This window comes from Taeniopygia guttata, chromosome 1 (genome assembly GCF_048771995.1).
Source record: "Taeniopygia guttata chromosome 1, bTaeGut7.mat, whole genome shotgun sequence".
Lineage (NCBI taxonomy): Eukaryota > Metazoa > Chordata > Aves > Passeriformes > Estrildidae > Taeniopygia > Taeniopygia guttata.
In genome coordinates this window covers 108,162,929-108,189,748 of record NC_133024.1, presented here as the reverse complement: position 1 = coordinate 108,189,748, position 26,820 = coordinate 108,162,929, and the positions used below count along the sequence as shown (strand labels likewise).

At 42.6% G+C, this 26,820-nt stretch overlaps 1 long non-coding RNA gene across 1 annotated transcript; it reads right to left on the bottom strand.

Annotated features, from left to right (window-relative positions):
• Nucleotides 1-19,797: 19,797 nt before the first annotated feature.
• On the bottom strand, nt 19,798-22,223 carry LOC140680350 (uncharacterized). Its single transcript, XR_012051526.1, has 2 exons — nt 21,103-22,223; nt 19,798-20,009 (listed from the first exon to the last, which is right to left on the bottom strand). It is a non-coding gene; the product is annotated as an uncharacterized lncRNA (long non-coding RNA).
• Between the last annotated feature and the right edge of the window lie 4,597 nt (nt 22,224-26,820).

Here is a 26,820-nt window from a genome sequence, read left to right as displayed (position 1 = left end):
GGATGAGTTTAGCAATTTCAGAATCATGGCTATTCCAGACAAAGTAAGCCTGGAAAAGTTTGATCAATTTTGTCTGTCTCCCCTGAGAGGCTCAGTTCACTGTGGCAAGGCCAGTGTGTGATGTTCCCTGGGGCTCTGAAAGAGTCCAGCATGCACATGCAAATGGCTTCTACTTTCAATTTGATGAAAATTCTGGAAAATGTCTACCCAAGTGATAGGCAACTGAAAATTAAGTTATAATGGACAGTTTTAGGCAATCATCATGTAAATGTCCATACTACTTGGCACATATCTACAAGTAACATTTACATTTTAAGCTAACTGAAACAAAGTGCCTACTGGAAAAAAGTTCAGAAACAGGCAAGAAGCCCCTGAGATCTGCACCAAGCTGGACTAGTGGAACAACAGAAGATTTTCTTAAGCTTATTGGCAATTGACCCTAAAATAAAAAGTTATAATCAATAGATTTTAGCAGTTTACAGACCACAATAGAAAAATAAGCAAAACTTTCTGGCTATGTGCTCAATTTCCTTGTTTACCACAAGGCTGTATCTTGAACAGCCACATTTCAGCTCTATTTTTAGGTAACATTCATGGAGAGGAACCACAGGATCCAGATCTCCTATGAGCTGTGCGTTTCCCAGGGAGACCTCAGGAAGCAGCTGATGTCTTGTTTGCTCTTCCAAAGAGGGTGGCTCTGAGCTCCCTCTTTCCTGCCACAGCCTTCTGAAACAGCCAAAGGAGGGCATTTCTTCCTCACACCCCTTGGGATGTGTCAGGGGAATCCTCATGGATGGACAGTGCTGCCAACACTGACTCTGTGCCACATAATCCCAAAAACAACCTGCCAAGAGCTCCTGGATGGAGCAGAAATTGCATGCTGCAAACTAAGCCCAAAGTTTAACCATTCCTGAGGTAATGTACATAAGAAGGAAATGAAACTCCTCTCTAGAAAAATGATATATTTGCTTATTGTCTGAGGAACTAAATACTGTGAAAAGGAAAACAGCGTCTGTAAAGTGTTTTAGCTGGTTTTTGTGCAGCTCAAATAGTAAAGCCCTGCTTTTACTGACTATAGACATAATGATAGAAACCATTGCTTGGTGCAAGACAATTTAAAATGGAAGAGTTGATATGATTATACCATAAAATTCAGTCATTCTGAAAATGAAAGCAAAACCCATGAAGGATTTACATGAATCCTTAAAGGGACATTAGCTTCAAGAAAAACCCACTTCACGTTGTCAGCAAGCACTTCAGGAGCAGGAGGATTTAGTGCTGAGGAAGCACAGTTTATTTAAACTTTGCCTTCAGCAGCTGTAGAGGGGATTGGAACATCCCCACGTCCCCTCAGGGGCTCCTGGATGAAGGTGGTGGGTTTGGTTCAGGACCACAGGGGAGGTTCAGCTCTCATCACCCTGTTAAGAGGAATAATCTGGGGATGTTTATATTGCATAGCTAACACAAATAAATCAATTTAGCAAACACTGCTTTCCCCTTACCCCTAAATGTGTTCATGGATCCTGTGCAGCACTTACAGATGTAAGGCAGAGCAGCTGTTTCCCCCTAATAATTTTTCATTTTCAGTCACATTTGACAAAACTGTGGCTTTTCTCTCCTCTTGGAAAGACTAATGTCTGATGTCTGCTCAAATTTACTGAGTAAATAAAACATCAGGTGATGTCCCTGTGTACATTTAGGAATGTAAAAATTGGCAAAGTAGGATTGTTTGGGCTGCTCTAGACTAAGAGAAATCACTCCCACGGCATCCACCTCCGTGCTGCCTAAAGGCAACCAATGGGCCTCTCTCTGAAAAGGCAACACATTTACCTTTGGACAGGTGAATCTCCTACCTTTTAGCTTTTATTCCATTTGCCCCCTTCAAAGATAGACCAAAGATGATGATTTGCTAATAAGATTAGAGTATAAGTTTAACCTGTTAAATAAAATCTGTACAAATACAATATAATGGCTATAAATATGAAATATAATTTAGTATCATTATTATCAATATGTGAAAATTGAGCTGGAATAATTTCTAGTATGATCAGCAGCAGAGAACCCATGTATCAATGCTGAGTCTTCATAATGAAGACAAATTACATTTAGATACTTTCATGGATGCTTCAGCATAGCAAAGCCAATTTGTTGTTTTTTTTCATCTTTGAAATAATAAATTTCTGTTTGTACCTCTTACCTCTAAAATGAGTAAATACAATGTGGATGTCCATGAAACACAGGGAATTACATAACAGTCAAAATTCAATGACTGCAGATTTACATTTGTTAAGTTCTTTTTGCATTGAGGTTTATTATTTAATGTTAACTCCTGGTGATCCAAAAATGTTCACAGCTTTTTAGGGTCTTCAATAGGGCATCAAAGCAGATCCCAGTGAGATGAAGAAAAACCACCTCACAGTAAAATAAAACAACCATTGTTGTTACTACTAGATAACTAATTGTAGTTGATAGCTACTAGAAAAATGCTATCAACTACAATTAAACTTAGTATGATGTATGTAGATGCAATTTTTGCAAAAATATGGGCACCCCTACCTATTTTCATATATTTGGTTATAACACTCTTATAACTGGTATAGACCCCCAGATGTATTTTCCCTTTCCTGGTGGTGCTGCAGCTTGTCTGGTTTTGCACCTGACAAGCTGAAAGCATCTACATTCTAACCTTGTCCAGAAAGAAGATTGTACCAATTTATCTCAATCTTTTCTAAATGGAGTAGTTAAATTGATGCGTTTGTGTGTGTGCAGCTGATGATGTTGATCTACACTTCTCTTCCAATTAATCTCTCTGGCAGTTGCAGCAAATCCTGCCTACCAACCAGTCCCTGAGAGTGCTTGGGAGGAGTTCAAAGACTGCAGCTAGAAAAGGACTGGGCTGCAAACGAGCCAAAGCAGAAGTGAAACTGGAGTCCCAGTGTGTTTTGCTTATTGCTCAGACCTCCTTTGCAGTGTGATGTCTCCCCGTGCCCCAGATTAGGAAGTTTGTCACCAGGGACTGTCTGAAGCCTGTTTGACAGACCACATTTTCTAATGCTGCTGAAATACATTGCCCTTTCCAGAGGTGCACTGAAGAAATAATTATTTGGCCTTATAGGACTGAAGCTTAATAACCCCCTTTAAACAGCCATTCTCACCTTTCTCCTTAGGATTTAATTTGACAAACATTTAAGCATATGGGTTCTGATGCTCCCATCACTTTTAAGGGGTTCCTCTCACCACCAGAATCTTGTTCCTGTTCCTGGACTCCCTGATTCACCAGGGTATTGTAAATATTTGTGCTGTTCCTTCAGGCAAAATAAAAGGGAAGAAATAAAAAAGTTGCTTTTAACTGTATCTACTTTTCTATGTCGACGTAGAATCAATTTTGTCAGAGAGAGCAAGAGGAGAGGAGGACACCACCTTTCAGCGGCTGTGCTGATTTGGAGCATTTGTCAAGTTGCACACCCTTCAGTTCAGCCTTTTATTTCACAGGATGATGTCTCCTCCTAAGGAATTCTTTGCTTATATTTGACATGTTGACTAAGTAAATCTAGTGGTGCCTCAGCCCAGGAGCTGTGTGTGCCTGGGGCTGACTCTCACTGCCTGGGACACCACACAGGACTCCTGGCTACTGGGGTTCAGCCTCAGTAGTGTCAGATATTCAGTGACACCAAGTGGCACCGAGACTTTTCTGTGGACTGTCTGAAAGACAGGAGTAAACCCAAAGCTTATTTGTGCTTACCTGGGCCTGTAATTAAACCTCTAAAACACTCAAGTCTTAATCCAATCGAAAGTTCTTTGATTACAGCATTTAAAATTGTGCCTTCATTACAAACTCAGCAGGCCCAATTATTTTGCAATTATGAACATTAATAAGTGGTATAGGAAAATCAGGACAGCCTGGAGGATTCGAGGATGGCACTGCTCCAGAGAAGGATGTGGATGTGTTGCTCAGGAGTGATCAGAAGCTGCTGCCAGGCAACGAGGGACCTGAGAGGAACCTCCTGGGATGAGGGTCAGGACCTAGATCATCTCATCTTCCAGAGGGAGAGAAGACTTGCAGGGGCCTCTCCACTGCAGGGAAGCAGAGCAGGGAGAGGTGCTCTTTTCCTCAGGGCTACCAGACAGCCAAGCGCTGGCAAATGACTTTGGTTAAAGCTCTTTCAAGCTGTCTTTGTCACATACATAAAAGATAAATTGGGACATCTCATTTAGCAAGAAAAAGGACTCAGCCCTGGCCTTGTGTTCATCTCCTTGGATCAGGGAAGAGAAGTTGTGGTGGTCATGAAAATGATCATGACAAAAGAAGCTTTTCTAACTCAGCATGGTGTTTGTTTCTACTTGCCTTTTGTTGAAGCCTTATTTGAGAATCCTGGTATATGATTTAGGCTTGACTTAACTAAGCTCTGGCTCTTAAAGGTAGTTTGCTCACAAGCTGCTGGTCTGGTCCATGGTTGGAGAAACAAGAAACAGGAGGTTAAAAGGGGCCACAGACTGCTGACTATTTCAAGTTACAGAAAATAATCAAATTAATCTCCTTTTATAATGCCAAGAATTAAAAGATGGTGATAAAGAGATAGTTACTTGAAAAGATTATGCCTTAATCGTAAGTTACTGTTAAGGGCACTAAGAAAACCACAATCCATTTTGGTTGAAGACAGCTCTGGTGATCACAGCTACTTCACTGCTCACCTGCTGGCTCTGTGTTGCCATTTTGGAGGCAGGTGGACTTTGAGGTGACAGTCTAGGCAAGGTTTGAAGACATCTGTCTCCTGTCAGTGCAGTGTCTCCTGTCTGAAGCAGAAGAGGCAGTAGATGAGCAGGTAAAAGTCTCAGGGTTTTGAACTCTTCCTGTTATCTCTGTCTTAGAGAAGAAGGCTACCCATGCTTGATGGAAGCACATCTAGGACATTAACAAGCAGCATTTCAAATGAAATGCTGTCATGTTTTAGGAGCTGGGAAGCACAAGTTCATGGTGAATATAAAGTTACTGGAGTTGAACATGTTACTTCTCATCACCCAAGGTAAGGTAAGCTGTTCTGAGCAAGCTTCACCTGGAAGGTATTGAGCCTTGACAGAAAACTTCTCCCTGAAGGTGCAGCCAGGACAGTCCCTGCTCTTTCCCACCCTTGTGGCCTCATCTTTGTCTTCCTGCCCTCCTCACCAGCATTCCTTAGATACTGATGTGAGCCAGACCAGCGAGACAAAAGGAGAAAGAAAATCCTTTCTTCTGAAGGGTGAGTTTAACTGGCTCCCAAGAGAACTCCCAGTGCCAGCAAGGAGGAGGAGGAGGAGGAGGAGGAAGGGTGGGAACAGGTGCTGGGCACAGCAGAGGGGGAGTTTTGAGCTGCACCAAGTGGTTAGACAGGCTTTTGCTGTAATGTCAAACCACACCTGGAGTTACACCAGCACAGAGCTGGGCGCTGTGAGCATGTGGGATGGGTGACATGGCCTTCTGCCATTGCCCCACTTTCTTGTCACACTGTTAGAGCAGTGGCCTTCCCATCCAAGGCTGGCATTCCCTGCAGCCTTAAAGGAAGTGTTCAATTACCAGGTGAGCCCCATTAGCTGCAGGGGTGGCCCTGGAAAGCTGAAACCTCTGTGCTGGACAGACAGCACCTGGGTTCTTGCCAAACACAGCCAGAGATGTCAGATGAGAATTACAGAAATATGAAGCACATGGTGAGCAGAATGCCTGTGCAGTGCTGTGACTGAAAAGGCTGATGTGGAGGGACATTTTGGGATAAAACTGGTCTCTACGGACTTTAGACTTCTGCAGTATAGACAGCTGCAATGGCACGGCTGGCAAGGCTCCCTTTGGAGTCAACTGAAGAGGAGCAAGCCCTTTTAGGATGCAGTTCATCCCATTCTGGTGTAGATACACACAGCTAAAGGTGATAAATACTTCTCTGATATTTAAAAAAGGCTAAGTTCTCCATAGGCAACTATTTTTAAATGAGATGGTCGTGCCCTATGAGGGCCTGCTTTTTTCCATGAGACACTGCAGAAATCCTTTGGAGGGTTGCAGGAGTGCACACTTGGCCAGAAGAATCCCACTGTTTCTCTCCCAGGACCTGAAGGATGAGGAAATGTGAGTAACATATTTCTCCATGTTCGCAGAATCATAAGCAATTCCCCTCACAAAGCAATAACTAAAAATTGCATCAGACTCTGAGGGAAAGGTAGTGATGAAAGAAGGAGCTGCATTCCATTCTCTGAAAACCAAAAAAGCTTTTGAAAGAAAAACAAAACTGCCACAAATTCAGCTTTGTTCTGGACTGGGGTAGATATTTCTATGCAGTGTGGTGCTGACCACACAGCTGCCCCTTTGCAGCTAAGCCTCGACACCTGTAATGATGTCTGTTTTGGTTTCTCTTGCCTTTAGCATCTTCAGATGTGTTCTTTTGTTTAACAAAATGTTATTTGGCCCACTCTAAAGCCAAAAGCAGGTGCTACTAGAATTTTTTCCTGAACATCAATCTACCTTTAGGGTTGTGTAAACCCTCAAAGGAATAATTGCTCAGAAATAAACTGGACTGTTCAGTGTGGATGCCCAGGACACTGGGACAGAGTTTTGCCAGCTGTGAGGAACTGCCAAGACACCTCCTTCTCCTGGGGGTGAAGAGAGGCAGAGCTGCCCCTCTACTGCCAGAAGAAACCCCTTGTGCAGACACAGTCAGACTGTGTCTGTGACTGCAGCACTCCTTCCCTCCAGGGGCTGCATCTCTCTGTAGCAGTGAGGAACAAAGGTTGGTCCCTTTACCTGCAGCAGGGATGTTTTGACAACCGAGTGCACAGGTTGGACTTTTGAGCAGCAGAAGTGGTACCTGTGTGCTTGACCTTGATGTCTGTGCATTTTATTTCTTTCAGCAAAAGGTTTTCACTTCTGATTTTGACTCACTCATTCTGGGGCTGCTGGTGATGGGCTCTTCAGCATATTAATGGGAATAAACGCTGCTCAGCAAGTCACATTTAATCACAGATTGCTAAACTTCCCTTGCATTATCTTACTAAATAATATGCATCTATTCAAATTACATTTATTCTTAATATGTCTGAGATGCTCATGGAAGTGTGAAATAGATGTTTAACAACAAGTTCTTCTCCCTCCTTAAATTTTGGTGTCATTTGCTGTTTTATTTAAATGAGGGGTCACAACTGGCCATTGAATAACAACATTTACTTGATTTTCTAAAAACCATGCCTTCCTGTAACATCTTTGAAAGGAGGCATGCATATACTGACAGGTCCTTTCTCTTTAAGAAGAATGCATATCCCTTTGCCTCTGCTTCTGCTTGGGATGAGAAAACGTGCAAAACAATGCTGTCATTTAAACCAGGCTGCTAATACCTGATCCTGCAAGGGTTAAATGGTGTCATTGCAGTTTCACTTCCTCTCAGACAGAGAGAACTACACTGTATGAAATAATTTGTTTATATTCCTTTCCTGTTCCAGACAGAGCTAGCAAGCACATTAATATGACCACTTGCATTCCTTTCGCACAAAGCAATTTAAAATGAATTTTTTGAGCAGGTTTTCTTTTCTTCACCGCTCCTCTAAATGAAAGTGATCCGCAGAAAATTTTTGCATTAGGTAAGTAATTGGCCTGGATAAAAGCCTTTGTCCTCGAGAAGGATTTTCAAGTGTTTGGAGTGATAAACTCCATGTTTAGGGACCAGTAATCCAGCAGACTGCTCTGATTCTGTAAGTGGCAGATCTGTTGTATAGATGTGCAAGTTCAGGTATGCATTTCAAGAGAATACATCTTGGCTGCTATTACACAGTCACTGGATAATGCAAAATAAAATGCTTTTTAAAAAAAGTTTTCTTAAATCTGTGAGCCTGTTGGATCACAGATAAATGACTGCTAAAATAAAGCTCATTGACAGCAGCATGTGAAACCAGGCTATAGATAAATTCAGTATTAAGCACCTAAATGGGGACAAGGTGGGGACAAGAGGGAAAATCCAAGATGCACAAGGCTAATTCCGAACTCTGGTGTACATCAGCCTTCTTGCTCAGGCTGTCGTCTTTACTCAGCTGCACACATAATGGTGACAACATTAATGTCAAACTACCAGAACTTTTTTAGGTTACTATAAGGAATGAAAGCAGGACAGAAGAGTCTGGGGAAAGGTATGGGAAGGGAAAAGAGACATGGGAAGCAGAAAGAAGGATTTCTTCTACTATACTTACCTTTTTTTCTCTGTAGTCTTCTTTGGGCAGCCTAGTCTTGCCCCAGGGAGATCTGCACAAGCTGTAATTTGACACAAATCCTTTTGCCTGACACTTTTATATTCCCTGCTGCCTTATTTCCTCTAGTCAAAACAAGCAGGAAACATGTCTGCAAGAACTACATGTGTATTTAAATGGTGCAGATGATGATCCTGTGGAGCAAATGGCCTTGTTTCTTGATTCCACCGCTCTTCTCCTTTGCCATGGTAGGTCAACCACATGTGCTCTTTCAATACTGCTCCTCTCCCACATTTTTTCCTCTGACTGCCTCGATATTAAATCAGACAGCACCCTGGCCCAGGACAGCAGGCTGCCACTCAGTTTTTTTCTAGCAGGAGTTTCAGTGGAAGGTGGAAATTAACTGTATGGCAGGACCAGAAAAGGCTTTTCAGGTAGAACAGAGGCATTGCACCAAAAATTTCTTGCAAAGAAGAAACACTTGAGTATTCTTGATTCTGAGGAAACTGCTGGTAGTTTACATGGGTTGTTTGCCAAAGATTTATTATGCATGTGTATTTAAATAAAGGCCGTGATATTTGCTTAGCAGCAGGAGGGCATTAGTGTGTGACAATGCTGCCCTGCATCCATTCCCTGGGATCTGGCCAAAGCAACCTGCCCATGCAATGTATGAAAAAAACTCCCCTGAGTTGACTTCTCTTAAACATGTCAACCCAAAACTTTCCTCTGTAGTTTATTATAATGCTGTTATTCACCCTCATGTTCATTTTCTTAATTAATTTGCAACAATCTGCCTTTCATGTGAACGATCTTGGTCTCTGAGGCTGAGGCAACCAGGAATAGAGTTCTATTAGAGTTCTAGAGTCTCCTAACAGAGATGTGGCATGAGCTTGGTCCCTCCATCCCAGGAAGCTGCCTCCATGCTCCATAGACACAGCCTAAAACTACTGAAGGAAGGGGAGTAATTATTAAAGTCCATTTCACATGGTGATTCAATGGTTGAGAGAAACTCTGAGAGCTTAGAGGAACCCTGTAGAGGAGAAAACAGAGACACAGAAGGCTGATGATTTACACTTAGTATTTGAAAGACATATAAACAAATCCTAGTTAAGTCCTTCTGATAAGTGAATCACTGCCACCAGTTTTAAAATGTCAAATGATCCTAATGTTCAAAATGATTGCTGAGATGGCAGTTCTTTTCTAAATCTCTCTTTTCAGTTGCTCCATATCTCACCTTTGGAAGTGAAATTTTTCCATTAGCCTTGACTTGGAAATGAAAAATTGTGCACTTTGAAAACTCAATTTCAAACAATGCTACCCAGCATAAAGTAGACTCTGTTCTTCTGAAAAATGTGTGGCTGCCTGGCATTTTCTAGCAAAGCTGCTGGCTTTATAATATTCAGTCTTACAATTCTGACAGGCTGGGAAAAATGTGCAAGGAGAAATATTTCGCAGATATTAGGGCTTAAGAAAAACTGCTCTCTATTTGGCAAAAGTTGATTTTCATTTTTTATGTTCAGAAACAAAGGAATTACTGGTGACACAGATACTCTCAAAGAGTTTGGAAACCATTCTTTCAGCTACAAATCACTATCTGATTTTATTAAAGGGATTATTGGGACACATCATACAGCTCCTGTATAGGTACAACAGTACAAGTCTTGCATTCTGCAAGAGCTCTACTACCAAGAAGCCTGCAGCTCACCTGAGCCACCACCACCTGGTTACCTGTGCTTGGGTTTGTGGCCCTGGAGCCAGGGGAAGGCAAACACTTGGGGTGTGGTGCAGACAGGAGCACAGCCCAAGCAGAATTATTTGCAGGCCTTGTGGTGATCGAGGCTCCAGAGAATGTGCTCTCCATGGCCCTGATAAGAAAGCTTCAAATGGAATTTTAAAGAATAAGGATTTTTTTAAAGTTCCATGAATGTCTGGATGAAGGCAAGGAAGCGCTCTGGTTCCACGCCTCTGCAGTGGGAAGGGCTGGTTGCAGATGATGACCCACAGACAGAAAGTTTTGCCTGCAAACACAGCTCTAGGTCAGCAGCTGGACTGTGGCTACCAGGCAAGCAGAACTTTGTGACAGAGCAGGTACCCTGGGGCAGGGATTGTCTCTGTGCCCTGCAGGCTCACTGAGCTGGGGAAGGTGAGGGTCAGAAATCACTCCCTGCTCTGCTGAACCTGATCAGAGTATTTCCAACTAATGGCTTGATAAAAACAGGGGGGCTGAGAGAGACTAAAGGCTGATGGGGGTCCACTTCTAAAAATCACAAATCATTGCTCTCACAGCAGAGGGGTGTCTTTAAACTGTATTTTATACAAATCCCTTTTATAAATGGTTAAGGACAAGTGAACGACCAGTTCCTACCTAGGCAGCAACTCCCCCTGGCACAGATCCATTTCATTTCTGCAAAGTGCTTAAGTACATGCTTAACTTTAACCACCTGAACTGTCCCACTGGAGCCACAGAGATGACTCATGAACTAAAGTTAGGCCCCTGCTTGCGTATCCTGCTGACTGTGGGCTTCTGCAGCATCTACTGCCAGATGTTTGGGAGAGGAAATGAAAGAAACTCTGTAGTGGACAGTTAAGGGAGTAATCAACTAAAGGAGGAAATTTTGTACGGTTTCCAAATATCTGAAAAGTGATCTAACGTGAGAGTTGATATTTTGGTAGTCCAGACATAATTTTAAATAATTTTTAGTCCTATTCATGTCTTGATCTTTTATGTTTATTCTCCTGGATTCTTCTCTAATGCTCCAGTCTGTCCATGCTGGATTTTATCAACTTTGTGGTTTTATTCTAATTCAAATATGCATTAATATTCTTCATTAAATACAAAATTGTAGGGTAAGAAAAAAGAAAAATGCTATGCTCAATGGATGCAATGCTTCACTGTAGAAAGGCTAGAGTAGAAGATGGTGGGGGTTCCAGCATACCTCTACTTTTGTAACCCATACACTGGTTTTCTTTTCTTTTTTTCCTTACCAGCATATTCATCCTTCACTTGGATTGTCTTCCAAAAGCTCTTTATGACAGCATGGCACAATCTCTGAGCAGACAGCACAGTGCTGGGATAGAGTTAACAGGAGACTTCAGCCTGAAAATCTCACAACAATTTCCTATGGCATAAGCAGCACCCATCACAATAAGGTCTTTCACTGGGATTATACAACCCTGCACAATGCCCCACAGGGCAGCTCCCACAGCCAGAGCCCAGTGTTAAAGGCAACCCTTCCCAGAAATCCCACATTGCAGGATCCCTCTGGTGTATTCCCCATAGGACAGACCAGGAACCATCACTTGCAGGACCTCGTGCATTTTGTGAAATGCTGTTTTTCTAGCTCTGGAGGTTCAGAGTAAAGTGTTGCAGACTTGTGACAGGCTGTCACAGTCTGAGAGAGAGTGTGAGAGATTTATTAGGGGAATCTCCTTTGCCTCAAACACAGCTTTCATTGAGAGTTGACCCTTCATTTCTTCCTGGTGCCACCTTCAAGGACTCTATTTCCCCAAGTGACAGCAATAGAGTAAAACTCACCATCTTGTGTCACCATCTTTGTCACCAGTCTGGACTTAGCCCATTGCTTCCTGAAGTTGCCCTGAACTGTCCATACACAAATGACCATCTCAGATCCCACCTGGGGCACGCTGGCTGAGCTGCTGTTCCATTTGCTGGCAGCTCCTTGCAGAGGTCAATCCCCAGCTGGGTCTCCCACTTCCTTTAAAAGCAAAAGCAGGCTGCTCCAGCACAGCCCTGACAGTCTAGAAGGGGACTGGGCAGGAAGTCTTGTCTTGATAATGCATGGGGAGGGGTGACTTTATTCTGGAATAAATTCCTCTGGAATTAAGGCATGCAGGACAATCCTTTCTGTGATCACCAGCTTAGTTTTGAAAAGCAGTGGAGAAATAGCACACGAGAGGCCACACTTGAAGTGAAATCGACTGCTTCAAATTCCTTCGGTGTGAGTCCTGCCTTTCCGTAACATCCATGGGAGCTCTGCCAGTGACTGCCCTTGTGCTACAGTTTCTCCCTTTGTATTAGCACCCAGCAAAGCTTGATCTCATGGCACAGCACTGATTTCTAGTCTGAAGGAGCACACAGAGGTGTTTTGAATATGTACCTTATTCTTAACTTTCATCCTATATGACAGCTACTCTCAGTTATATCATTCCCTGTACGGCAAACCTCTCTTCCTTGCTAGCTCTGGAAGGGAAACAAAGGCTTGTTGTTTCTCTGAAATACTAGACCTACTCTTAATTTCCATCCAGAAAAGCCCTTCCAACATTAATTCTGACCAGAAAAAGATCATAGATGGCAGTGGGTGAAACACTTGACTGATATTTTAAGAAGTTTTTCTGCTGCTCTCCTAGCAGAGGAGCCAGGAAGGGTTAAAGATCTAAATAACTAAACTGAATAACTAAAATTCTTCAGTCCCACTAGGTACCCCTAATACCAAAAAACTCCTTAGGGTGTATATTTTTTAAAATTATTACTCAGATTTCAGTCTACTTAGAAGCCTATATAACATGCACAGCCACCATCAGTGCTGTTCCACACTGAGTCTAGAATATAATTCAGGACAAAAATCAAGCACTCAGCTGGGCAAGAGCATTCAAGAAGGTCCTAAGCTGTTTTCTCTGGTGGGAAAGGAGTGTTTCTGCAGTATGTGATTCCTCTCTTTCGTGTCTTTTGAGCAGAGTTTGAGCAAGGAGACGTCCATCTGGGGCATTCTTGCCTCCCCATGGGCAGCTGCTGTCAGGGCTGGCAGCTCTTGCACAGCAGCTTCTCCATCTGGGAAAGCAGAGTCCCCATTCTTGGTGCCAAGCTGTCAGTCTGCTTGGAGTTTTGCAGTCTGGGCTCACACTCCCAGGTAGATGGGTCAATAACACTAAGAATTTTTATTAAAAATTACACCTAGGCTCATTAGTACACACCAATATGAAATTATTTTTGGGGCACATGACCATTCAAAATGTATCATCTTGCATTTGGCACTGCCTTAGGTTCCAGTCTGTGGAAGTGCCCACGAAACCTGCAGAGCCACCATTGGGTGGACCAGCAGCTCTCAGCCTGCTGTGAGTGAGGAGGAAGGAAAGGGAAAGGACACACAAACCCCTCAGCTCCTTGTGCAAAAAGCAGTTGCAGCCCAGCCCCTGGACTGGGCTGCTGTTGTGGATTTCCCCTGATGAGGCTCCTGTCCATGATGGTTTTCTGCGTGCTGCAGCAGGACACTTGCACTGATCTGTCTCACTGCTTGGCAAGAAGTGAGAATGCCTTCATTAAAAAAGCTGCAGCTTTCTAAATAGTGCTGCAGCTCCTATTCTGGACTGCATCCTAAACCTTGCTGGGAGGTGGGTCCAGGGCAGCTGCTGCCCCTGTACCAGGTCCTGATGCCAGCTGGATCCTTGGCACTGAGGTCCCAAGGCACCTCCCTGGCCTTGGACATGCCGTGCCAGGGGAGTAGGTGGCATCATTTTGGGAACCTCCCCCTTATCTAAATTCCACAGGTTGTGACAGGGAGTTTAAATAACATTTGCCACTGTGGTTTGATCAACAAACCAAAGTGTTTCCAATGTCCCCTCACCTTCAAGGAGGATTGGAAGAGTGATGTAGAGAGTCTGGGCTGTAGCCAGCTCCTTCTGTCCTTTCAAAAAGGGGATTCTGGATTTGCATCGCAAATACTTGACTTGCAGGTAGGTTTAACCACAATATCTTCCCAACTCCAGCTCTTTGCTGCAGATATGTGACTTTGCTACTCTTTTCAGGCTCACTCTGTTTTGGTTGTTTATTTCTGGGTGAATTGTTTCATATATATTTCTGAGAAGAAAATTTGTTTTTATAAATGCATAGATGCATATAGCAAATTAAACTGGTAAATTAAAACTAGCATCATCTCATCCAAGTAAAGAGACAACATTACAAAACAGCTGTATTGTAAAAGTGCCTCGTAATACCCATTTCATTCTTGTAAACAATGCATCTCTTTAAATGTGGACTGCAAAAATCACACACAATACTTTGGTTCAGGAATCCACTGGCTGATTTTCTGAATCACTGTTTTTAATATGGGGGATGTGGGCGTCTAAAAAGCCTTCTATATATAAATCTGAAGAGCCATCTCATTCTGTTTCTGCAACTTATTTTTACCAGTTTCTCCTGATTCATTTTTTAGTGAATGCTGAGCATTTTAAGAGTAGAGACTGAGCAAAAATGCTCTACATAGATCATTACAGTTTGCAGCTCCATGACTTCCCAAGAGGTTATTATATCTCAAGCAGTGAGAAACAGCTCTCACTGCGTAAGAAATTATTCCATTGTGTAGTATTATTCAAGCAATTAGAAATCATACTGTGTACAAAATACTGTATCTCTAGATAGCAATTTTGGGTGTTGTACCATGCCTACTTAAGTATGTAGCTACAGCAAAAGAAGTACTATGTTAACAATACAACCATTTTTAAAGCAAAAGACTAACAGATTCATAAAAACAACAATATACTGTAACTGAAATGCACAGTTTCATTTGCTTTAGACATCAAAATTCCCAGTTCCAGAGTCTTCTGGATTCTTGATTTCTCTGTCATTTATAAATTCCTTATCTGGCCAAGGAGAGTGCGCAATGTTTTATAGCATGGAAGAGATGTTCACAGGAAACAAGAGGTAACTTCCCTCTCCTTCCACAGCACTCCTGACTCTTAACTGCTCCAAAACACCCCAAACCTGGTCTTGCATTTTTTCATTTTTCTTGGCTAGTACAACGTACTACCATAAGACTAAACAGAACATTTTAAAGCATTTCTTAAGACCTGTAGTCAGCCTTTTTTTTTTTCAGAAAATTAGATTGTGTCAGCATATTGACTTGAAGCATCATGTTAAACCCAGCTTTGCAAATTATACAGATGTGGGCTAAGAGGGACAGAGCTTAGCAATTACCCAGCTCTTAGGGTAGATCTCTTTTGTAGACAGAAGCAGAAAAAGACTAATTTATTTTTGAAGTCAGCTAGGATACTTTTATTGCTATTGGCTTCATTTTATAAGCTCCGAGGTACATTACAGTGCTATTGATAAAAAAAGTGGCACAATATTCCAGTGAGTGTGGAGCTGCAAAAGCATGATTAATACCTACCTAAAATTCACACACTCAGGGCCAGATGTGACCACAGGAGGAAGAGCTCCCATCCTGAATGACCCTGGTATGTGGCTGCTTAAAGAGGAAATGTTTTGTGTAAAGAAGCAGGGGATGTGTGCTGGTCCAGAGCTTGGAAACCCCCCCATCAGCTCCTGCAGACAGCCCACCACCACACTCTGAGCTCAGGACATCCCACCCCATGGCTGTAACTCCCTGCATCCCTGGGGAGGCAGGAGTTAAGTCTTGGTGCTCCTTCTCCACAGCTGTGACCTTCAGATATTGCTGAAGGACCTCCCCCCATTCCCTGAAGTGGCCAGGCACTCTCGAGGGGCTCAGGAGCACCTGTGGCAGGTGCATCACTGCAGGACTGAAGGATCCAGTGCTGAAGGCACCTCCAGCAGGCACAGGACCAGTCTGGCCCAGGGATCCCAAGGTTTTGGGAGTCTCTTCAAGTTGTTGGCTGGCACTGTGCCTCCTGCTATTCTACCATCCATAAAAGCCCCAGGGCTGGGGAGAAGGAAAGAGTGAGTGTGAGAGAGGCAGGAAAGCACAAACACCTCTGTACATAATGTCTGCATTTCATAAGACTTTCTGTTACCATGGCAATGAGCATGGTATAAATACCCAGACAGATCTCCCTTGTGGCAGTGCATTCTGCTGCTCCCATGCTGCAGGGCCAGTCTGTGTACAGACATTTTGATGGGCATCTGCAAACCCTCTCTGGTAAAACTGTCAATGATTTTGTTCAATCTCAAGCCTATAGTTCACTGAGCAAAAGTGCTCTTTCCACTTCATTCACCTCAACTTACTTTCTGGCTCCTACAAACAAGCAAATAAATTCTTTCAAAACTAATAACGATGGAGTATTGCATCCTCATTAATTTGTATTTAGGCTACATAATCTATAGGAAGAATAAACATTTTAGTTGCTTTAATGATATTTGGAGTCAGACTCAGCACAAGCATTTCTAATAACAATTGAGTGTGATGAAAACAGCTAATGCTGTTGAATTTTGAGTTGTAATGGAGTTATAACAGATCCAGGTTAGCCATTGACAGAGAAGCATAGCCTTGAGCTAAGTGCAATAATTAAAAAATAAGTGCCTAGGTTTCATAACACAGAAACCCTTCAAATTATTTTTCCAGGATGGGTGCAGTGTTGCATGAGATGCAGACAGAAATAGGTGGATTTTGTAATAAAAATCAAGCATGATCCTATGTACAGAATTTAAACATCTTATTTTAAGAGGTTCACTGTCCCCTAATTCATTTACAGATATGGCAATGGCAGTGACCAGATTTGCCAGGACATCTCCTTTCCATTCACTCCCAGATTTTTGAGTGTACAATTGAAAAGAGGAAAATTAAATGGCAGAAGGATATATATGTTCCTTTATGTCACATCTATGCAGGAGGACAAACTACTTCAGAAGGGAAAAAAGTATGTCTTCATTTGGAAATGAGATTTGCTTTTATGCTGAGGAAACTCAGTCAAACACAAATTCAAGCTTGGGTAAGAGAGCTGGTATTTTCCACATAAATTAGCTGGTAAATTACATATGGGAATCCCACATAGGTTAACCCAACCTGTTGTGTGGAGAACAAAATAAAAATGTCAAGCTGCCTGATTTTATCTTATGACAGTTAACAGAAGATCAAGCCAAAATGGAAATGAGAGAAATGTGCCTTGAAAGAAATCCATACTAGGATTAATTTCTCCCTGTATTCTTCCTGGTAACAAGCATGTAATATGGAAAAAAATGGGGTTGGGAGCAGGAGGAGAGTCATGGAAAACCAGGCAATGGGATGAAAGAACCTTCCTGCTACCAACACTGCGTCACTTCTGACACGTTGAAATTTTCCAGAGCAGCACTTATTCTCCCTTTAGGCTCTGAATAATACAGAGAAGAGGCCAGTAGAGCCCAAATGTGAGGGAGGGACAAGCAAAAAAGGAGGGAGAAGCAAAAGAGAGTGAATGTCCCCTTTGGCATAACTGGGATGGGTTTGCACTTGAAACCATGAAGAGTAATTCTTTTTTAATCCCAGTTCCTCACCCTTTGAAAATGAATCTATGCTTCTTCCTCCAGTGAAAGTGTAGTTTCCTCCATCTCCTCACTTTTTATTTCTAAGCCAAACAATTAGAAATAGCAAGGAAGAGCAAGAGAGAGAGCACTAAAGGAGTTTGGAAAAGGAAAATCTGTGTTGGCAGTGAGAGCTAGTCAAGATGTACATTAATCACATTTTATAATCGAGACAGTTCTAATAGAATTGTACTGTAATCCCATGTTAAACTGAATCAGAGCTCATACAACTCTTCACGCTAAATAATGTCATGATCCTGCAGTACTTTTAGATTGAAAACTCTTCCAAGAACTGAGAAATTGGTTTGACCTTTCCTTGGACACAGGTGAGGTGATTCATGTAACGACTGGAGGGGGAAGGGGACGTTGCATGAGTCACTTCTGTTTGTTATATGACAAACACCTTCTCCTAACCATTTACTTCACCAACTTTCATTTCCATCTGCTGCCCTTTGACCATGACAGAACATGTCATCCCCAAGATGTGGCTTACACTTGCTTCTTAGTGCTGAAATAGATTACAGAGCTATTCAGTGGACCCAACCAACTTGAACAGAACAGGAAATTCTTGCTTGTACGGAAAAAAAACTTCTCAGCCACTGGCATGATTCTGATCTGGGACCCATCATTGTGGATGAAGTCAATGGAGGTGCAAAAAATGCACGAAAAATGGTTTGCTGATCAGCTAGTTCTTTCAGGCCCACTTCTAATAAAAAATATCCCAAAATAACAAATATCACCTCTTCTACTAACAAATATCCCACTTGGTTAGATGTGTAGTCTATCTAACTCAACAACTCTTTATCCAATAATGGCCAAACCCAGATGCCTGGAAGAGTTTAGAAGCAGAGGACAAGCATTTTTCCTCATTTCCCTGCTTCTAGAAGTCGAGTACTTACTTGTTTGAAGATTCCTGGGACAGATTTCCCATGCCACGAGGATGCTTTTTTTTACAGGGACAAATATCTGCCTGCAAGGACTAGAATGTCCTGTATGCACTTTCCCATGCTGTCCTGAGGATCAGATACAGCTCTTGCCAAAGGCAAATGCTCCTCTGTAACTCCAACTGTTCAACAAGTGCTCCCAAGTGACTTGTGGGGACTTCCCCAAGCCATTTCCTGATGACAGAGAGAGGGCTAATGGAGGAAAAAAACCCCAAAATTCAACACTTAAAAAAAAAATCTTAGGCAAGTATTACAATTTTAAAAATGTACATTTGGTGAATGATAAATAGAAAATACTAGAAATGGGCTGAAGGTTACTTTTTAACATTTCCCTTCCTTGCGAGCAGAATGATAATTCTGTCCTTGATGTGTCAATATCAGTTACACACTGAGAGAATTCTTTCAAGATGGTTTTTTAAACTCTTAAATCAGAACACATGCACCAAGGTGCACATACTGTGGAGGCAGGAGCATTGTCACTTCCCTAAGAGTGACAGCATCACCACTGTCTATCAGTGACACACTGCAAAAAGGTACAGTCTTCCATAAAAGCCTTTCCAGTAATGTTGGGAAGCTGCAGGCAGGATATCCTCTGATGTCACATACTCTGATGTGCCAACATCAAGGCCATAACCCCAAGGATGTCCCAGATATGGCCCTGTGTGAGCCTGGAAGCTGGACAAAGTTACTCCCTGCAGGCTTTGCACATCTATCAGAAAAGGAACGTGGAGCCCTGGAGTGTGTTACAGACAGGTTTACAAACAAGCAGACAGAGGTGCAAGTCTTTCCTTTTCTCCATCCGATTTCAGGACTGTGGGTGAGTTGGGCATGCCCTGCCATGTTCTTTACAGCAAATAAAGGCATTTTTTCTTCTGCTGTTATCACTGAGAGGTGATATCCGTGTGACTGCTCTGCATTCAGCTGGCACCTCTGACAGTCTCGCCTGCACTCTGTCCACCAGCACTTGACAGTGGCCTGTAACCTCAGATTAAAGGGATGGCTCTGACTGCCTGTGCATGCTGCTGCCCATGGATAGCTGCTCCATGCCTGCAGGAAGGTTGTGGTAGCCAAGGAGACAATTCCTACAGGTAGATAAGCATATTCAGGTGATGATTTGGGGGGAAAAGTCAGGACATCCAGCAGAGCATCTGCAGCAAAGTAGGACTATACTGATAGGGATTAATACAAGAAACATTTTGCTTAATGCCAGAAGAGATTTTAAATTGGACAGAGGAAAAAAAAGAGAAATATTTTTGCGAGATACTAAAACCTCAAAAAAAAATAGCAATGATTATTTTGCAACTGGATCCATAAAAATGTGCTCCATAATCCATGGAAGTCTGGTACAGTTCTCTGCTTACTGTGACATTACATCCCTTGGTATTAACTGGAGAGGCAGCAGTGTATGTGTGCATAGGAGTGTGACAGCACTCAGGAGGATAAGAATGGAGCTTTTTTTCTTTTTGACTGCATTTTAATGAATGAAAAATGAAAAATTCAAAGCTTTGCCACGTGGTATTCATCTCCACATTTGGCATCTGGGATTAATTCTGCAGGCTTGCTGTGTGTGGATGCCCCTCCACATCTTCAACACAGAGACCAGGAGTGCAGCATCCAGCTCAGGGTGCTGCTGTGTCCTGCTTCCTGAGGATATTATCTCATCACTACCAGGAAAAAAAACAAAACAAAAATCCAAGTAGGCATCTGCAGAATTGGCTTATAGACTTAACATTCAGGATAGATTACAGCAACACCTGACTACCAAACTATTGCATTTCCTAAATATTTAAGCAGACAATGCAAATAATTGCAGCTAAAACCATTTCTTTGTGAGAAAAGAATATGGAGAGACAGGCCAGGATCCTGTTTGGCTTATGCTGGGCATATTAAATGAATCTTAGCTGGTGTTGGTAAATCTGTCAATCCACAAGAGGGGGAAAATGCCTTGAAGGAAATCAGCAGAGCAGGAAGAAGGAAATCTGTATTCAGGACAGTGCTCTGGGTACTGGATTGCAGCAGTGATGGAGAGAGTGGAGGTGAAAAGGAGAAGCACATACTATTCCATATGCTGTCCTGATTATCAGGCAAGGTGGCTGAGGCACTGGGAGTTATTTGACTGGGAATAGGTGTGTAAATAGCAAGTAAATGTTACCTCTGATCCTTTTAAGATTTATAATAGCTTTTTTAGATTCAAATGCTGAGAAACGTACAAGAACCTGACAATAGTATGCCTGGAAAAGAGTGGAGAGCAGCCACCTCTGTAGTTTCCATGGATGCTGTCTTCAACACAGGGACAATCTTTACCCAAAGGTGTGGAGGGCACTGACAGGGTGGTGCTAACACCACTTCTTTTGCTCTAGCTGAATAAGGGAGCATTTTAAAAAGCATTCAAGAGCAGTTCTGGTTGAGAAGCCAAATGTCTGAGTTAAATCCATGTAGTGCCAGACTTAATATCCCCTGCTGAGAGGCAGGGCCATGTTTGCATGACTGTACAGGCTCCTGCACTGGAGCTGAACAGGAAAACTTATTTCAGAGTTACTAAACACTGTACAAAGGTAAATATTTAGACATCTACGCATAAAAATGCACACTTGATAGGTTTACAAATGTGCTTATGTAGTTAGGCACCTGCTCTTAAATCTGTGTGAACCTTAAGTAATGCAATCCTTCTGGAAATCCCACCAAGTGTGGTGTTTTGTCTTCCCCTTTCCATTCTATAGGATCCAGCCCACTGACTGTCACTGAGGCCTTATGTACCTGTAAGGCTCAGTTCCCTCTGCAGATGGAATGGAGGCTTCTGCAGCATGTAAATACCTTTTAATTTCTATTGTTTTCAGCCACCTGAAAAAGAGATCAAATAGAAGATAAAGTGCAGAATCTCTATCAGGGCAGCACTTGTCTGGTTGCCCACATCAGCCTATGGCCACAACTCCCTTCCTCATCCCCTGCTCCAGGACTTTGTGCTGTGAGGATGGACAGAAGATGTCCAAGGCAAGGAAGGATCCAGAAAGGTGGTGGCATTCCCAGGGTGACAAGGAGCACAGCTCCTGCATCAGTCCTGGCCACAGCCTGGTGTCACAGGCTCAAAACCACTTGGAAGGGCTGGACATGTCCTGCACAGCCCTGGCACAAAGCAAGTTCATTATGTTTGCCAGAGATGTTGACCTGTCAGGTCCTACAGGGAGCAGTATTATCTGGAGGAATGGGGGGCAATAATTTTTGGCCTGACAGGGATGTTCACAAGTCATTCTGGAGGCTCCCCAGTTCACAGAAATGAGGTTTCTGGTGCAACTGCCCAAATTTTCCTTTTAATTTTCTCCTTCTTCTTGAGTTAACTCAGGTAACCTTGGACTTACACATATGCAATAAGCTCTAGACTCAGTCAGGTGGTTGATTGTGGCTGTCAACCACAGTCAGGTGACATCCTGGCCTACTTTATATGTGAACAGCATCTTGCAGCTGAATAAATGGTTGATTATGAGCAATCTCTGTAGAGCAATCTGTGGAGACTGATAGGCACACTATGCCTTCCTCACCATCTGAGGGATCTGCACTTGACCACAGTTACAAGTCTATTTATGAATTCCAAACTTTGTTATTGTAATTCCCTATTCCTGCATATACAATTGCCAAGTTTAAAGAGAAAATCAATTTAGAACATCACATCTCAAAAGCACAGCCTGAAACCAACAATACCTCATCCTCTATATCCTATTCTCAACTCTGCTGCTACCCTGAGTACTGAAAAAGAAATTGAAAAATCCTATTTTCCTTTCCTGTGCTCTTCAGGGGATTGCATAATGTACCCAAGGGCTGGCTGCACTGTGTGCCATTTGGATCTCCCACAACACCTCCAATGGTCAACTCTAAAGTTTGTGGCAGAGCAAACTTTTAGAAGAGAACAGGAACAAGCCACACTTGACTTGAAGAGAAATTGAAGAAAACTTCTTTAGCTCTAATCCAGCTACTTATCATTTAGGAGGGATACCTAGACTCCCGTGATGAGTGCTAAAGAGCCACATATTTTTAAAAGGTGAGAGGAAACTGTACATATATAAAACCCACAGGTATGGACACACATTTCTAAGCATTCTTTAAAAAGCTGCTCTATCTATCTCATACCATAATATACCTCATCCTCTGGACATATCACACAAAGGTCTGAACCCCTCAGAAACAAAAAGAGGACTGCTGCAAGGTCAGGAGCGCTGAGTACTAACTGCAAACACCACTGATAATTAAACCACTTTTTTTTTTTTTTTTTTTTTGGTCAGAATTTGTCCATTTAATAATACATTTAATGCCTTTCTGCAATCAGTTGAATTCCAGCTGTATATGCCTCATTCTGAAGGGCAAAGCTGTCAGCATAATGGGCACATTTCATCTCTGGGGTGAGATGTGGCAAATCTCAAATGAGCGTCAAAATCCTTCCTGAACTGCAGAGTTCACCTCACGCTCCCATACAGAAAAGTCTCAGGGTCAGTGATGTGGCAAGGGGCCAGTGGCTCAGCAAGTGTCATCCATGGAGAAAAAGTCATACCTGAGAGGATACAGCCAATACAAACTCTGAAACTCCCTTCCAGACTTGCTCTTGCAAAAGGGAAGTTTCTCCTGCTTTACATTATCTGAAGCCCAGAAACTCAGCTGCACAGAGCCTTGAGGGTCCATTGATTGTTTTAAAAGGCTCCATGGAAGGTAATTATCAGAAGATTCATTATGGGGAAAAAATTCTTAGGGATCTGAAATCTGAAAAAACAAAGGATAAAAGTCACAGGTTTAGTCTTCTGTCTTCTTCATCCTTCCTGGAAGCCTCTACTGGCAAGGTCTGGAAATGCTTTTGATTATCTCCAAAAATGACAGGAGATGAAGGCACTCAGCACCTTGCACAATCAGGTACTTAATGTCCTTACCCTCCCTGGGGCTCTGCTGCTGACAGCAAATGAACTGATAGCTCCTGCTGCTCCCACCAGCCTGGTTCTCTGTGTCATCCACCTACACACACACATTCATCCTCTCCCTCATGATTTATTCATTCAATTTATTTATTTATGTAGGTCATTTTCACTAGTAGTTTTACAAATAATGGCAGAAGTGAAAAAAAGAGCGAGACAGAAACAAAGTTAAGGAGAGGGCTGGTGGCACGCAGGGAATGGCACGGGGGGACTCTGCTCTGCTGAAAACAAGGTGTACACTGGAGGACTGCTCCTCATTTTCTCCTGAGCAAATTCCATGTGACATCAGCTTCACCAGCCTTTGCTCGGCTCTGACTCCCACAGCCAATCCACCTGGTGCTCGTGCCCTGCTCCCTGGGCTTGCAGGGTCTCTCTGATTGCACTTGATGCCTTTTGGAGCTCTATGAAGGCACTTCTTCACTTAGAGACAACTGATTTGGTTCTCCAGGTATTTAGTCATTAACTGTGTTTTAAAGCTTTGGTCACAGGGGTCTTTGTAGTAAAGAACAGGCCTATTTATATTGCCTAACCTATGTGCCTAAATTAGATTACTTCCCTTTATTTCCTTTTTATCCAGCCTCTAAAGAAATTCCCCTTTCTACACTGAACCCACAGGAACTCCAGGGAAATCACCTTCCTAAGGATATAATCAGACATGGTAAGCTGATCTTAAGGCTTTCTATCACTGAAAGAAGCAGTCTTGTTCCTTCACCTTGTGTGCTTTTCCCCATCTTCCTCCTCTTCCTTCCCCTAATCCTACCTGTTTCCCACCCATGCTTCCTTATTTCTGACACTTACCTGACCCCTCTCTGAGCAAATTCAGCTCATTGAACGGACAGAAAATAAATCCAGAGAAGTAAAAAAAAAAAAAAAAAAAAAAAAAGAAAAAAAAAAGAAAAAAAGAAGAAAAAAAGAAAAAAAGACAGTGTTCTGATGGGTTAATGAGCTGCATCAGCTCAATGAATATGAAAGTCAGCCCAAGGGTGAGTCAGGATCATGTAGGAGGGAGTGTGAAGAGCAAGGAAGATTGACCCTTTTCACAGTGGAAAGTGATCAAAAGAGCTCAGTTTGTCTCCACTAATGGTATCCTTAGGTGGGAATATAAAGTAGATGCCTGGAAACAGACAGAATTTATCCTTGCTGTTCTGGCTCTGCAGTAATGAATTTATATTTAATTTTCTTTCCCTTCTACACTCAGCTGGCATGTTCTACCACAATTCATAACCTGAGAGTGTTATAGAGACCCCCTTCCAGCACAGCAGCTCTACACTGCTAAGAAAATCTGTCTCTCAGATGTTTCACAAATATAAGAAGCACTGAAAACCATTAGGTATCAACTATGACCTGCCCTGTTAAGGAGTATAGTGGAGAGCCACATAAGGGGAGCTAAGAGCAGCACAGTTGTCAGACTGTGAAAGCCAAACTGTGACAGCGAAATGAAACCTTGGCTGCTCCATTTTTTGATACCTTCACACCAAGACTGGGCACTTTCCTCACGATACACTGTGCCAAGCATAAGGTACATAATATGTTCTGCTGTTAGTTCAGTGACACTGAAGGTTCTGTGATATATTGAAGGTCAAAGAAAATAATCTCCTATTCCATAAATCTCTAAAGCACTGACTACACAAAGGGAAAAAAAATATACCGAAGCAAGACTTTTTACTTAATGAGCACAACTAATTCCCATTGTTCTTCCAAAACAAAGAGGACTTCTCCCTGCGTCTTTCACTTTGGATTAGTAATCCTTATCCAACAGGAGGAGAGCTCCTTTTCTTTTGATCTGTGGACATGAGCACCAAACCAGCAATTACAGCAATTGCAGGTGTCCTCTCTGTTTTTAGAAAAGTAATTTTTGAATGCACATGTGGCACCTCAGCATTCTCCTAGCAAGGTTCTGGAAATGCTTTTGTCACTTCTGCTTCTCCCATGGTGTAAGAAAAATTATGTGCTCTGCCTCAGACTTTTCTGTTCAGGCTGTGATGGAAGCACAAAGTAGAATGTGCATCAAAGGGTTACATGCCATGTGGAGACCTTCAAGGCCCTGAAAATGTAATCTCTATTCTGATTGCAAAATCTGCAGAAGATATTTTACTTCAACAAGGCTCTCAGCCTCTCTTCATGGGTTAAGGAGAAATATTTTCATTTCCTATCATCATTATCACTTTTTACATTCAGAACACATGCAGACAAATCCAGTCTGAACTACAGACATTAAAGTGGTGTGTGCTTGCCCTGGCAACAGTCTGTATGTCTTTTTTTAAAGAGTCCTTTTTGTAAGACTCCTTGAATCAGAGTCATTCAGTGGTCTAACCAGTATGCTAGTTAGCTTTCTTCCCCATCAGTCATGACAAGTTATGGATTGCATTTCTCCTGCCTCAGTTTAAAACTACTCTGGCTTCCTACAGTTCCTTCATTTCTCTAACTTTCCTTTTCTATGACTAACATTTGTTTTTCTGAGTTAAAATTTGTGACAGGTTTCTACCCATAGTCCAGGACTAGTGTAAATAGTGACTCTGGTTCGAGTTGGTTTCCTGTTGCAACATCACCCACACTAAGGAAACCACATCTGTTCAGAGACAGACCCATTTTAAGAACAGTTATTTTTAGGTTGTAGAAGATTATCAGTCACTGAGACAAAGGGCTCAGGTGAGTCCTTAAAAAATTAGGAGAGTAGGGAAAGCCTTCTGATACACTGAGATACTGGAGGCAGATGGGAGAAATACCATTTGCAGGTTGCTCTGCTTAGGGGAATTAAATTAATCATTATTTCAAGATAGTTTGAAAGTTTTTGTGTTTGAAAATGAAACAGTGCTCTGACAGGAAGGACTAACCAGATTAATGAGTGACATTGTTGTGGTCTACAAGACAGGCTTTTTTACTTCAGGGTGGGCAGGGAGGATGACATCCCCCATCTTCAGTGCTCTTTGCCACTTCTCCTGCACATTCTGAATACTCTGATTTATGGCTCTTATCACTGGAGAGATGGATGCCCTGGCCAGGTTGATCCCTGCCTGCTGCTGTGTGCTGTGAACAAGGATTGACACCTCCATTGCCTGTGTGTGTGCACAGGGGCTCCTGTCGCATCTGCCCTTTGGGGGCTGGAGGCAGCTCAGGGCACGGCAAAAGTCTGAGTCCTCCTGGGTAAAATACCCAGAGCTGATAAACACCTGCCCAGTCATTCACCTGGTCCCTTCTCACCCCTCTCCAAGATGTGGAGATACAATTTGCCAGCACAGCGAAGCCCTGGCCACAATTTCCTCGTGCAATGCAATATTACAAACAAGGAGGTGATAAGATACAAACCTAAGTTGGGAACCTCGTCAAAAGGGAAACTTGGGGGTGAAATGAAGGGACAGCTCCAGATAAGAGCTCAGACTCAGCACCTTTTGGGGAAATCTTCATTGTTTTCCTGTCCCATTTTAGGCTGATAAATACCTCTTGTGCACAGAGATTTGTTGTGCTTTTCTGACTGGATTAGCTGCAATTAAGATAGACCATCTTTGCATGGAGAAAAGCCTCT